Source organism: Streptopelia decaocto (assembly GCF_964273445.1).
Source record: "Streptopelia decaocto genome assembly, contig: HAP1_SCAFFOLD_286, whole genome shotgun sequence".
Classification (NCBI taxonomy): Eukaryota; Metazoa; Chordata; class Aves; order Columbiformes; family Columbidae; genus Streptopelia; species Streptopelia decaocto.
The window spans coordinates 213-14,579 of record NW_028117100.1 but is presented as its reverse complement, the minus strand read 5'-3'; positions in this window follow the sequence as shown (position 1 = coordinate 14,579).

Sequence of the window (14,367 nt, the reverse complement as noted above, 5' to 3'; positions counted from 1 at the left end):
TTGGACACACCTTGGCCAACCATCGATGATCTGACACGCGGTTCCATTCTCACATTGGACGTCATGGCAGGTCGGTTGGTGATGGACACACTGAGGCCACCCATTGGTCATTGTGCACGTGGTCCCCTTGGGACACGGGGTGTCCCTGCAGGTCGGTCTCCTTGGGGACACCTTGATCTGGACACACCTTGGCCAACCATCCACCATGTGACACGTGGTTCCCTTCTGGCATTGGATGTCACTACAGGACAGTTGGTGATGGACACAGAGTGGTTGACCATCCACCACCTTGCACGTGGTCCCTTGGGGACAATGGGTGTCACTACAAGATGGCCTCCTGATGGAGGTCTTGACTTGGACACACTGTGGCCAACCATTGATGATCTGACACGTGGATCCCTTCTCACATTGGATGTCACTGCAGGTCGGTTGGTGATGGACACACTGAGGCCACCCATTGGTCATTGTGCACGTGGTCCCTTGGGGACACTGGGTGTTTCTACAAGAAGGTCTCCTGATGGACATCTTGGATTGGACACATATGGGCCACCCATTGACCATGTGACACGTGGTTCCCTTCTCACATTGGATGTCACTGCAGGAAGGTTCATTGTGGACACACTGTGGTTGACCATCCGCCATCTTGCACGTGGTCCCTTGGAGACACTGGGTGTCCCTGCAGGTTGGTCTCCTTGGGGACATCTTGGGTTGGACACACCTTGGCCAACCATCGATGATCTGACACGCGGTTCCCTTCTCACATTGGGTGTCCTGGCAGGTCGGTTGGTGATGGACACACTGAGGCCACCCATTGGTCATTGTGCACGTGGTCCCCTTGGGACACGGGGTGTCCCTGCAGGTCGGTCTCCTTGGGGACACCTTGATCTGGACACAGCGTGGCCAACCATTGACCATGTGACACGTGGTTCCCTTCTCACATTGGATGTCACTACAGGACAGTTGGTGATGGACACAGAGTGGTTGACCATCCACCACCTTGCACGTGGTCCCTTGGGGACAATGGGTGTCACTACAAGATGGCCTCCTGATGGACGTCTTGGATTGGACGCACCTTGGCCAATCATTGATGATCTGACACGTGGTTCCCTTCTCACATTGGATGTCACTGCAGGTCGGTTGGTGATGGACACACTGGGGCCACCCATTGGTCATTGTGCACGTGGTCCCTTTGGGACACTGGGTGTTTCTACAGGAAGGTCTCCTGATGGACATCTTGGATTGGACACATCTGGGCCACCCATTGACCATGTGACACGTGGTTCCCTTCTGGCATTGGATGGCGCTGCAGGAAGGTTCATTGTGGACACACTGTGGTCGACCATCCAACATCTTGCACTTGGTCCCTTTTGGACAGTGAATGTCACTGCATGAAGGTGCCCTCAGGGACATCTTGGATTGAACACATTGTGGCCAATCATCAATGATCTGACACACGGTTCCCTTCTCACACTGGGTGTCCTGGCAGGTCGGTTGGTGATGGACACACTGCGGCCACCCCTGGAGCATCCGGCACCTGGTCCCTTGGGGACAGTGAATGTCATTGCAAGAAGGTCTGATGGACGTCTTGGGTTGAACACAGCGTGGCCAACCATCCACCATGTGACACGTGGATCCCTTCTCACATTGGATGGCACTGCAGGAAGGTTGGTGATGGACACACTGAGGCCACCCATTGGTCATTGTGCACGTGGTCCCTTTGGGACACTGGACATCACTGCAGGAAGGTCTTTTAATGGAGGTCTTGGATTGGACACATCTGGGCCACCCATTGACCATGTGACACGTGGTTCCCTTCTCACATTGGATGTCACTGCAGGAAGGTTCATTGTGGACACACTGTGGTTGACCATCCCCCATCTTGCATGTGGTCCCTTGGGGACACTGGGTGTCTCTACAAGATGGTCTCCTGATGGTCATCTTGGATTGGACACAGCGTGGCCACCCATTGACCATGTGACACGTGGTTCCCTTCTCACACTGGATGTCACTGCAGGAAGGTTCATTGTGGACACACTGTGGTTGACCATCCACCACCTTGCACATGGTCCCTTGGGGACACTGGGTGTCCCCACAATTTGGTCTTCTCATGGAGGTCTTGACTTGGACACACTGTGGCCAACCATGGATGATCTGACACGTGGTTCCCTTCTCACACTGGGTGTCCTGGCAGGTCGGTTGGTGATGGACACACTGAGGCCACCCCTGGAGCATCCGGCACCTGGTCCCTTGGGGACAATGGACGACTCTACAAGTTGGTGTCCTGAGAATCGCCTTGGATTGGACACACCTTGGCCAACCTTGGATGATCTGACACGTGGTTCCCTTCTCACATTGGATGTCACTGCAGGATGGTTGGTGATGGACACACTGTGGTTGACCATCCACCATCTTGCACGTGGACCCTTGGGGACAGTGAATGTCACTGCAAGAAGGTGCCCTCAGGGACATCTTGGATTGGACACACCTTGGCCAACCATTGATGATCTGACACGTGGTTCCCTTCTCACATTGGGTGTCCTGGCAGGTCGGTTGGTGGTGGACACACTGAGGCCACCCATTGGTCATTGTGCACGTGGACCCTTTGGGACACTGGAGGTCACTGCAGGACGGTTGGTGATGGACGCACCGTGGTTGGCCATTGATTAAGCTGCATGTGGTCCCCTTGGGACACTGGATGCTCCTGCAAGTTGGTCTCCTTGGGGACATCTTGGATTGGACACAGCGTGGCCAACCATTGACCATGTGACACGTGGTTCCCTTCTCACATTGGATGTCACTGCAGGAAGGTTCATTGTGGACACACTGTGGTTGACCATCCACCATCTTGCATGTGGTCCCTTGGGGACACTGGGTGTCTCTACAAGATGGTCTCCTGATGGTCATCTTGGATTGGACACAGCGTGGCCACCCATTGACCATGTGACACGTGGTTCCCTTCTCACATTGGGTGTCCTTGCAGGTCGGTTGGTGATGGACACACTGCGGCCACCCCTGGAGCATCCGGCACCTGGTCCCTTGGGGACAGTGAATGTCATTGCAAGAAGGTCTGATGGACATCTTGGGTTGGACACACCTTGGCCAACCATCGATGATCTGACACGTGGTTCCCTTCTCACATTGGATGTCACTGCAGGAAGGTTCATTGTGGACACACTGTGGTTGACCATGGACCACCTTGCACCTGGTCCCTTTGGGACACTGGAGGTCATTGCAGGATGGTCTCCTGATGGACATCTTCAATTGGACACATCTGGGCCAACCATCCACCATGTGACACGTGGTTCCCTTCTCACACTGGGTGTCCTGGCAGGTCGGTTGGTGATGGACACACTGAGGCCACCCCTGGAGCATCCGGCACCTGGTCCCTTGGGGACAATGGGCGTCTCTACAAGTTGGTGTCCTGAGAATCGTCTTGGGTTGGACACACCTTGGCCAACCATGGATGATCTGACATGTGGATCCCTTCTCACATTGGATGTCCTGGCATGATGGGGGGTTCTGGACACACTGTGGTTGACCATCCAGCATCTTGCACGTGGTTCCTTTGGGACAGTGGGTGTCAGTACAGGAAGGTCTCCTGATGGACGTCTTGGGTTGGACACAGCGTGGCCAGCCATCCACCATGTGACACGTGGTTCCCTTCTCACATTGGGTGTCCTGGCAGGTCGGTTGGTGGTGGACACACTGAGGCCACCCATTGGTCATTGTGCACGTGGACCCTTTGGGACACTGGAGGTCACTGCAGGACAGTTGGTGATGGACGCACCGTGGTTGGCCATTGATTAAGCTGCATGTGGTCCCCTTGGGACACTGGATGCTCCTGCAGGTTGGTCTCCTTGGGGACGTCTTGGATTGGACACATCTGGGCCACCCATTGACCATGTGACATGTGGTTCCCTTCTGGCACTGGACATCATGGCAGGATGGGGGGTTGTGGACACATTGTGGTTGACCATCCAGCATCTTGCACATGGTCCCTTTGGGACAGTGAACATCCTGGCAAGATGGCCGCCTGGTAAATGTCTTGGGTTGGACACATTGTGGCCACCCATCAATGATCTGACAAGTTGTTCCCTTCTCACACTGGATGTCACTGCAGATCAGTTGGTGATGGACACACTGGGGCCACCTCTGGAGCATCCGGCACCTGGTCCCTTGGGGACAGTGAATGTCATTGCAAGAAGGTCTCCTGATGGACGTCTTGGGTTGGACACAGCGTGGCCAACCATGGATGATCTGACACGTGGTTCCCTTCTCACACTGGATGTCACTGCAGGATGGGGGGTTGTGGACACACTGTGGTTGACCATACAGCATCTTGCACGTGGTCCCTTTGGGACACTGGGTGTCCCCACAAGTTGGTCTTCTCATGGAGGTCTTGACATGGACACAGCGTGGCCAACCATGGATGATCTGACACGTGGATCCCTTCTCACACTGGATGTCCTGGCAGGATGGGGGGTTGTGGACACACTGTGGATGACCAACCACCATCTTGCACGTGGTCCCTTGGGGACACTGGGTGTCACTACATGAAGGTGCCCTCAGTGGCATCTTGGATTGGACACAGCGTGGCCAATCATCAATGATCTGACACGTGGTTCCCTTCTCACATTGGATGTCACTGCAGGTCGGTTGGTGATGGACACACTGTGGTTGACCATCCACCATCTTGCACGTGGTCCCTTTGGGACACTGGGTGTCACTACAGGAAGGTCTCCTGATGGACGTCTTGGGTTGGACACAGCGTGGCCAGCCATCCACCATGTGACACGTGGTTCCCTTCTCACATTGGGTGTCCTGGCAGGTCGGTTGGTGATGGACACACTGAGGCCACCCATTGGTCATTGTGCACGTGGACCCTTTGGGACACTGGAGGTCACTGCAGGACGGTTGGTGATGGACGCACCGTGGTTGGCCATTGATTAAGCTGCATGTGGTCCCCTTGGGACACTGGATGCTCCTGCAGGTTGGTCTCCTTGGGGACGTCTTGGATTGGACACATCTGGGCCACCCATTGACCATGTGACATGTGGTTCCCTTCTCACATTGGATGTCACTGCAGGATGGTTGGTGATGGACACACTGTGGTTGACCATCCACCATCTTGCACGTGGTCCCTTGGGGACACTGGAGGTCACTACAGGAAGGTCTCCTGATGGACGTCTTGGATTGGACACAGTGTGGCCAACCATCCACCATGTGACACGTGGTTCCCTTCTCACATTGGATGTCACTACAGGATGGTTGGTGATGGACACACTGTGGTTGACCATCCACCATCTTGCACGTGGTCCCTTGGGGACACTGGAGGTCATTGCAAATCAGTCCCCCTGGGGACATCTTGGATTGGACACACCTTGGCCAATCATCGATGATCTGACATGTGGTTCCCTTCTCACATTGGATGTCGCTACAGGACGGTTGGTGATGGACACACTGTGGTTGACCATCCACCATCTTGCACGTGGTCCTCTGGGGACAGTGGGTGTCACTACAGGATAGTCTCCTTGGGGACGTCTTGGGTTGGACACACCTTGGCCAACCATCGATGATCTGACACGTGGTTCCCTTCTCACATGGGATGTTGCTACAGGACGGTTGGTGATGGACACACTGTGGTTGACCATCCAGCATCTTGCATGTGGTACCCTGGGGACAGGGCAGGGGACACGGGGGGGACACCCGGACAGACACCGTGGGGGACACGGCCCTGCGGAGGAGCCGCTGCCCCACGCACCTGGGCCCCCTGGCCACCATCTTGCATTGTGTTCCATGGCCACACCGGACGTTGTCACACGAGGGGTTGGGGACACATTTGGGCCACCCATCCGCCATCTTGCATTGGGTTCCTTCTTCACACCGGATGTTCCTACATGATGGTTTGGGGACACATTTGGGCCACCCATCCGCCATCTTGCATTGGGTTCCTTCTTCACACCGGATGTTCCTACATGATGGTTTGGGGACACATTTGGGCCACCCGTCCACCATCTTGCATTGGGTTCCATGGCCACAACGGATGTTCCTACATGATGGTTTGGGGACACATTTGGGTCCCCCATCCACCATCTTGCATTGTGTTCCATGGCCACACCGGACGTTGTCACACGAGGGTTTGGGGACACATTTGGGCCACCCATCCGCCATCTTGCATTGGGTTCCTTCTTCACACCGGATGTTCCTACATGATGATTTGGGGACACATTTGGGTTCCCCATCCACCATCTTGCATTGGGTTCCTTCTTCACACCGGATGTTCCTACATGATGGTTTGGGGACACATTTGGGCCACCCATCAACCATCTTGCATTGGGTTCCTTCTTCACAACGGATGTTCCTACATGAGGGTTTGGGGACACATTTGGGCCACCCATCCACCATCTTGCATTGGGTGCCTTCTTCACACCGGATGTTCCTACATGATGGTTTGGGGACACATTTGGGCCACCCATCCACCATCTTGCATTGGGTTCCATGGCCACAACGGATGTTCCTACATGATGGTTTGGGGACACATTTGGGTCCCCCATCCACCATCTTGCATTGGGTTCCGTGTCCACACCGGACGTTGTCACACGAGGGTTTGGGGACACATTTGGGTCCATCACCCACCATCTTGCATTGGGTTCCATGGCCACACCGGACATTGTCACATGATGGTTTGGGGACACATTTGGGCCACCCATCCACCATCTTGCATTGGGTTCCTTCTTCACACCGGATGTTCCTACATGATGGTTTGGGGACACATTTGGGTCCATCACCCACCATCTTGCATTGGGTTCCTTGACCACACCGGACGTTGTCACATGATGGTTTGGGGACACATTTGGGCCACCCGTCCACCATCTTGCATTGGGTGCCTTCTTCACACCGGATGTTCCTACATGATGGTTTGGGGACACATTTGGGTTCCCCATCAACCACCTTGCATTGGGTTCCTTCTTCACACCGGATGTTCCTACATGATGGTTTGGGGACACATTTGGGTCCCCCATCCACCATCTTGCATTGGGTGCCTTGTCCACACCGGACGTTGTCACACGAGGGTTTGGGGACACATTTGGGCCACCCATCCACCATCTTGCATTGGGTTCCATGGCCACACCGGACGTTGTCACACGAGGGTTTGGGGACACATTTGGGCCACCCGTCCACCATCTTGCATTGGGTTCCTTCTTCACAACGGATGTTCCTACATGAGGGTTTGGGGACACATTTGGGCCACCCATCCACCATCTTGCATTGGGTTCCATGGCCACACCGGACGTTGTCACACGCGGCTTTGGGGACACATTTGGGTCCGTCGTCCCCCATGACGCACGTGGTCCCGTCCCCACACGTCCCCCCCCGGCACCTCGTGGCCGCCGGGTCGCCACCTGGGGCACAAAAGCGGGTGCAGCCACTTTTGGGGCCAAAACCACCAAATTTGGGGTTGGGGGGGTGGAAAGGGAGACGTGGGATGAAAAGGTGGGAGGTTTTGGGGCTGGAAACGCCAAATTTGGGGCTGGAAACACCAGATTTGGGGCTGGAAACTCCAGATGTGGGGCTGGAGATGGAAAGGAAGAGGGGGGAAGAAAATGGGGGTGGATTTGGGCTTAGAAACAGGAGATTTGGGGCAAGAAACTCCAGATGTGGGGCTGGAGGTTGGAAGGAAGAGATGGAAGGAAAATGGGGGTGGATTTGGGCTTAGAAACAGGAGATTTGGGGCAAGAAACTCCAGATGTGGGGCTGGAGGTTGGAAGGAAGAGATGGAAGGAAAATGGGGGTGGATTTGGGCTTAGAAACAGGAGATTTGGGGCAAGAAACTCCAGATGTGGGGCTGGAGGTTGGAAGGAAGAGATGGAAGGAAAATGGGGGTGGTTTGGGGGCTAGAAACACCAAATTTGGGGCTGGAAACAGCAACTTTGGGGTCAGAGATGGGCAAGGTGGGGGTGGGGGGGGAAGGTGGGGTTATGGGGGGTGGGATTTGGGTGGAAAAGTGGGGGTTTTGGGCAAAACGAGACTCACCACATGGGAGCAGGAAGCAAAGCCAGAGCAGCAGCGTCTGCGGGGGCCCCATCTGCCCCACACATGGGGGGTGAGAAGGGACCCAGGCATCCGGGACACCCCCATAACCCCCCAGCCGGGAATAGGGACCCAGGCGTCCGGGACCCACACCCTGACCCATAAATGCCCCAGAACAGAAAGGGGACCCAGGCGTCCGGGACACCCCCATAACCCCCCAGCCCGGAATAGGGACCCAGGCGTCCGGGACCCACCCACCTCATAACCCCCCAGACCAGAAAGGGGACCCAGGTGTCCGGGACCCACCCACACCATAGACCACCAGAATGGAAAAGGGACCCAGGCGTCCGGGACCCCCCTGTCCCATAGTCCCCCAGCCGAGAAAAGGGACCCAGGCGTCCGGGACCCACCCACACCATAGACCCCTAGAATGGAACAGGGACCCAGGCGTCCGGGACCCACCCACACCATAGACCCCCTAGAATGGAACAGGGACCCAGGCGTCCGGGACCCACCCACACCATAGACCCCTAGAATGGAACAGGGACCCAGGCGTCCGGGACCCACCCACACCATAGACCCCTAGAATGGAACAGGGACCCAGGCGTCCGGGACCCACCCACACCATAGACCCCCTAGAATGGAACAGGGACCCAGGCGTCCGGGACCCACCCACACCATAGACCCCTAGAATGGAACAGGGACCCAGGCGTCCGGGACCCACCCACACCATAGACCCCCTAGAATGGAACAGGGACCCAGGCGTCCGGGACCCACCCACACCATAGACCCCTAGAATGGAACAGGGACCCAGGCGTCCGGGACCCACCCACACCATAGACCCCCTAGAATGGAACAGGGACCCAGGCGTCCGGGACCCCCCTGTCCCATAGTCCCCCAGCCCAGAAAAGGGACCCAGGCGTCCGGGACCCACCCACACCATAGACCCCTAGAATGGAACAGGGACCCAGGCGTCCGGGACCCACCCACACCATAGACCCCCTAGAATGGAACAGGGACCCAGGCGTCCGGGACCCACCCACACCATAGACCCCCTAGAATGGAACAGGGACCCAGGCGTCCGGGACCCCCCTGTCCCATAGTCCCCCAGCCCAGAAAAGGGACCCAGGCGTCCGGGACTCACCGTGCCGGCTCCGTGGGGCAGCGGCTCCTCCGAGGGCTCCGGGTTTTTATAGGGGCTCATGGGGCAGCGTCAGCCAATGGGGTGCGAGCTCCGCCCCCCGGGGCACAGATAAGATCTGGGACGGGGTGGGCAGGGCCCCGTGTCCGTCTGTCCGCACACGGATGTGTCCTTCTGTCCATCCATCCCCCATCTGTCCGTCTTCTCCGTCCCACGTCCGTCCGTCTCCATCGATCCAACTTTCTCTCCGTCCATCTGTCCATCTTCTCCATCCGTCTGTCCATCCACCAGCCCCCCCCACCCCGTCCACCCGTCTGTCTGTCCGTCCATCTCTCAAATCATCTGGATGTTGAGCCAGTGTTCTCTCCATCCATGGGTCCGTCCATCCGTCTGTCCTTCCGTCCATCTTCTCCATCCACCCATCTGTCCATCCATCCGTCCATCACCCATCTGTCCATCCATCCACCCATTCATGTCCATCCATCTGTCCATCCATCCGTCCATCTTCTTCTCCCTCCATCCATGTTCTCCACCCATCTTCATCCATCAACCATGTTCTTCTCCATCCATTGATCCTTCTCCATCTGTCCATGTTCTCCACCCATCCATGTTCTTCTCCATCATCCATCATCCATCATCCATCCATCCATCATCCATCATCCATCATCCATCATCATCCATCATCCATCAATCATCCATCCATCATCCATCATCCATCCATCATCCATCATCCATCCATCATCCATCATCTGTCCATCATCCATCATCCATCATCCATCATCCATCATCATCCATCATCCATCAATCATCCATCCATCATCCATCCATCATCCATCATCCATCATCCATCATCCATCATCCATCATCCATCATCATCCATCATCCATCAATCATCCATCCATCATCCATCATCATCCATCATCCATCATCCATCATCCATCATCCATCATCCATCATCCATCATCATCCATCATCCATCCATCATCCATCCATCATCCATCATCCATCATCCATCATCATCCATCATCCATCCATCATCCATCCATCATCCATCATCCATCATCCATCCATCATCCATCATCATCCATCATCCATCCATCATCCATCCATCATCCATCATCCATCATCCATCATCATCCATCATCCATCCATCATCCATCCATCATCCATCATCCATCCATCATCCATCCATCAATCATCCATCCATCATCCATCCATCATCCATCCATCATCCATCCATCATCCATCATCCATCCATCATCCATCCATCAATCATCATCCATCATCCATCATCATCCATCATCCATCATCCATCATCCATCATCCATCATCCATCATCCATCATCCATCATCCATCCATCATCCATCATCCATCATCCATCATCCATCATCCATCCATCATCCATCATCCATCATCCATCCATCATCCATCATCCATCATCCATCATCATCCATCATCCATCCATCATCCCCCCACGTTCTCCTCCATCCCCTCTTCTCCCTCCCCTCCCCCGAGGACCCAGGCGTCCGGGCCGGGCCCAGCAGGTCCCTCTGCTCCCCTGCACCGGATAATTGGGCAGCACCGGGTGGAGCCTTTTGTTCTGCAGAACAATGAGGGACCCAGGCGTCCGGGTGGGGGGGACCCAGGCGTCCGGGAGTGACCACCCCCCCCGGCCCAAAGCCCCACCCACACCCAGGGACCCAGGCGTCCGGGAAATGTGGGGGACGCAGGGTAGAGCCCCATGGAGGACCCAGGGACCCAGGCGTCCGGGCATCACCCAAGAAGGACCCAGGCATCCGGGTACCCGTCCCCACCCCCCTCAAATGGGACCCAGGAGTCCGGGACTCTCCCCACCCCCAAAAGGGACCCAGGAGTCCGGGGACTCTCCCCACCCCCCAAAGGGACCCAGGCGTCCGGCTGCGGGTCAGTCCCTCCCCCGTTAATTACTGAGCAAACGAACAAACGGCCCCGGGACAGCACGGTCCGGAGAGCAGCCCGGACGCCTGGGTCCCTCCCGAACTCCTGGGTCCCCCGAACTCCTGGGTCCCTCCCGAACTCCTGGGTCCCTTGGGGCACTCCTGGGTCCCTCCCGAACTCCTGGGTCCCTCCCGAACTCCTGGGTCCCTCCCGAACTCCTGGGTCCCTCCCGCACTCCTGGGTCCCCCCCGAACTCCTGGGTCCCTCCCGAACTCCTGGGTCCCTCCCGAACTCCTGGGTCCGTCCCGAACTCCTGGGTCCCTTGGGGCACTCCTGGGTCCCTCCCGAACTCCTGGGTCCCTCCCGCACTCCTGGGTTCCCCCCGAACTCCTGGGTCCCTCCCGAACTCCTGGGTCCCTCCCGAACTCCTGGGTCCGTCCCGAACTCCTGGGTCCACCCCGAATTCCTGGGTCCACCCTGAACTCCTGGGTCCCTCCCGAACTCCTGGGTCCATCCCTGATCTCCTGGGTCCCCCTGAACTTCTGGGTCCCCCCCCGAACTCCTGGGTCCTACCTGGGCTCCTGGGTCCCCCCAATAATCTCTTCCCTGAACTCCTGGGTCCCCAAAGAACTCCTCGTATAATCCTTTCCCGAACTCCTGGGTCCCTCCTGTACCCCCCCCAAACCCAGGAACCCAGGAGTTTGGGAGGGACCCAGGAGTGCCCCAAGGACCCAGGAGTTCGGGGGACCCAGGAGTGCCCCAAGGGACCCAGGAGTGCACCATGGACCCAGGAGTTCGGGGGGACCCAGGAGTTCGGGAAAGGATGATAGGGGGGAACCCAGGAGATCGGGAGGGGACCCAGGAGTTCGGGGGGGGGACCCAGGAGATCGGGAGGGGACCCAGGAGTTCGGGGGGGGACCCAGGAGTTCGGGAAAGGATGATAGGGGGGACCCAGGAGTTCAGGAGGGGACCCAGGAGTTCGGGATGGACCCAGGAATTTGGGGGGACCCAGGAATTCGGGGGGGACCCAGGAGTTCAGGGAAAGTATTATGGGGGGGGACCCAGGAGTTCGGGAGGGGACCCAGGAGTTCGGGATGGACCCAGGAGTTCGGGGGGGGACCCAGGAGATCAGGGGGGGACCCAGGAGTTCGGGAGGGGACCCAGGAGTTCGGGGGGACCCAGGAGTTCGGGAGGGACACAGGGGTTTGGGGGGGGACCCAGGAGTTCGGGGGGGACCCAGGAGTCTGGGAGGGACCCAGGAGTTCGGGAGGGACCCAGGAGTTTGGGATGGACCCAGGAGTTCGGGATAGACCCAGGAACTTGGGAGGATCCAGGAATTTGGGGGGACCCAAGAGTTCGGGGGGGACCCAGGAGTTCGGGAAAGGATGATAGGGGGGACCCAGGAGTTCAGGAGGGGACCCAGGAGTTCGGGATGGACCCAGGAATTTGGGGGGACCCAGGAATTCGGGGGGACCCAGGAGTTCGGGGGGGGACCCAGGAGTTCAGGGAAAGTATTATGGGGGGGGACCCAGGAGTTCGGGGGGACCCAGGAGTTCGGGATGGACCCAGGAGATCGGGGGGGGACCCAGGAATTCGGGGGGACCCAGGAGTTCGGGGGGGGGGACCCAGGAGTTCGGGAGGGACACAGGGGTTTGGGGGGGACCCAGGAGTGCCCCAGGGACCCAGGAGTCTGGGAGGGACCCAGGAGTTCGGGAGGGACCCAGGAGTTCGGGAGGGACCCAGGAGTTCGGGAGTGCCCAAGAGACCCAATCCCAGTTCCCCCCCCCCGATTCCGACACCGTTTCTTGAGCACAAAATAAAACCCTGTTTAATGGAGCAATTTGGGGGGGGCACAAAATAACGGGGGGGGGGGCACAATGGGGTGTTTGGGGGTGTCTGGGGGTGTTTGGGGGGGATGTTTTGGGGTGTCAGGGGCTGTTTCGGGGGCTATTTGGGGATGTTTGGGGGTGTTTTGGGGTGTGTGGGGCTGTTTTGGGGTGTCTGGGGGTGTTTTTGGGGTGTCCGGGCTGTTTTGGGGGTGTCGGGGGGTGTTTTTGGGGGTGTCTGGGGGTGTTTTTGGGGGTGTCTGGGGGTGTTTTGGGTGTTTTTGGGGGGGGTCCCTAGATGAGGTCCATCAGGATGTCCTCCTCCATCACGCTGGGGGTGTTTTGGGGTGTTTTTGGGTGTTTTTGGGGTGTTTTGGGGTGTTTTTTGGGTGTTTTTGGGGTGTTTTGGGGTGGTTTTGGGCTGTTTTGGGGTGTTTTTGGGGGGGTCCCTAGATGAGGTCCATCAGGATGTCCTCCTCCATCACGCTGGGCGCCTGCACCGGCTGCAGCCCCCCCGGGGGGGGACGGGCCCGCGGGGGCCGGGGGGCAACAGCATCTGCCCTGGGGGGGGACACGGGTCAGGGGACATGGGGACATGGGGACATGGGGGATATGGGGGGATATGGGGGGACATGGGGACATGGGGGGATATGGGGGACATGGGGACATGGGGGGACAATGGGGGGACAGGGGGGACACGGGGTCAGGGGGACATGGGGGGACATGGGGGACGTGGGGGACATGGGGACAATGGGGGGATATGGGGGACATGGGGACATGGGGGACATGGGGGACATGGGGGGACATTGGGGGACATGGGGACATGGGGGGACACGGGGGGACAGGGGGACATGGGGACAATGGGGGGACATGGGGGGACACGGGGGGACAGGGGGACATGGGGGGACATGGGGGGAACAGGGATTGGGGGGACATGGGGACATTGGGGGACATTGGGGGGACATGGGGACATTGGGGGGACATTGGGGGGAACAGGGATTGGGGGGACATGGGGACATGGGGGACATGGGGGGACACGGGGGTCAGGGGGACATGGGGGACATGGGGGGACATGGGGACATGGGGACATGGGGGACATTGGGGGACATGGGGGGACATGGGGACATGGGGGGACATGGGGGGACATGGGGGGACATTGGGGGACATGGGGACAATGGGGGGACACGGGGGTCAGGGGGACATGGGGGGACATGGGGACACATGGGGGGATATGGGGGACATGAGGACATGGGGGACATGGGGGGACATGGGGGGACATGGGGACATGGGACATGGGGGATATGGGGGGACATGGGGGGATATGGGGGCAATGGGGGTCGGGGGGGCTGGGTTGGGGGGGTCCCCAGGATTCCCAGGTTCACTTTTGGGGTCCCAGGTGCAGTTTTGGGGTCCCGTGGTCACTTTGGGGGGTCCCGGGGTCACTTTGGGCT